We start from the raw sequence: 1,373 nt of genomic DNA, 5'->3' as shown, positions 1-1,373 counted from the left end.
GATTTCATGATCCGCCCGCTTCAGCCTCCCAAAGCGCTGGGATTACAGGCATGAGCCACGGCGCCTGGCCGGGATTACTGTTTTTTACGAAAAGATCAAGAGACCTAGCCCTCTCTCCTTTTGCTCTTCATCCATGCAAACATACAAGGTGATATCCACCTACAGACCTGAAAGTGAGCTCCTGCCAAATGCCTGGTCTTTGCCACACTGATCTTGAACTTTTCAGTTTTCACCAGTGGGAGAAGTAAAAGCTTGTTATTTAAGCCACTCAGTCTAAGGTAATTTGTTATAGAAGTGTAAACTAAGACCGTACTCTTACAGTACAGTTGAGCAATCACACTCTGTATTTCCCCAGTGGAAGTGAAGACTTATGTCCACACAAAAACCTACACATGAATATGCATGGTAACTTTATTCATAATTGCTAAAACTTAGAAGCAAACAAGATGTTTCTTAGTAGATGTAAACTGTGGTACATCCAAACAATGAAATATTAAGTGCTGAAAAGAAATGAGCTATCAAGTCATGAAAAAACATGGAGGAAACATAACCACATATTACTAAGTGAAACAAGTAAGTCTTAAAAGGCTATATATTGTACGATTCCAACTGCATGACATTCTAGAAAAGACAAAACTAAGAGTACAGCAGAAAAATCAGTGGTGGCCAGGGGTTGAGGTGGAAGGAGGGATCAACATGCAGAGTACAGAGGATTTTTAGGGCAGTGAAACTACTCTGCATGATACTATAATGATGAATACATTCATTATAAATGTTCACAAACCCATGGAGTGTACAACTTCAAGAGTGAACTCTCATTTATACACTATCAAAACAATGACAAAGAAGTAAAGGCAATACAACAGGGAAAAGGCAATGTTTTCAACAAGCAGTGCTGGAAGAACTGGACACCCACATGTCAAAAAAAAAAAAAAAAAGAAGAAGAAAAAGGAACCTATACTGATTTCTTTATATAGTGTATTCCTTTATAAAGATCAGTCAGTGTACATTGACCAATTGTACAGCTGACCTGTAGGGGATATAGGGGAAATCTTTGTACCTTCGGTTCAATTTTACTATGAACTAAAACTGCTCTAAGAAATGTAGTCTATTATGGCCGGGCGCAGTGGCTCACACCTGTAATCCCAGCACTTTGGGAGACTGAGGTGGGCGGATCACGAGGTCAGGAGATCGAGACCATCCTGGTAACATGGTGAAAACCCATCTCTACTAAAATTACAAAAAATTAGCCAGGCGTGGTGGCGAGCACCTGTAGTCCCGACTACTTGGGAGACTGAGGCAGGAGAATGGCGTGAACCCGGGAGGCAGAGCTTGCAGTGAGCTGAGATTGCACCACTGCACTCCAGCCTGGG

Source organism: Mandrillus leucophaeus, unplaced genomic scaffold (assembly GCF_000951045.1).
Source record: "Mandrillus leucophaeus isolate KB7577 unplaced genomic scaffold, Mleu.le_1.0 Scaffold365, whole genome shotgun sequence".
Taxonomy (NCBI): domain Eukaryota; kingdom Metazoa; phylum Chordata; class Mammalia; order Primates; family Cercopithecidae; genus Mandrillus; species Mandrillus leucophaeus.
Note: the sequence above shows the minus strand (reverse complement) of the source record.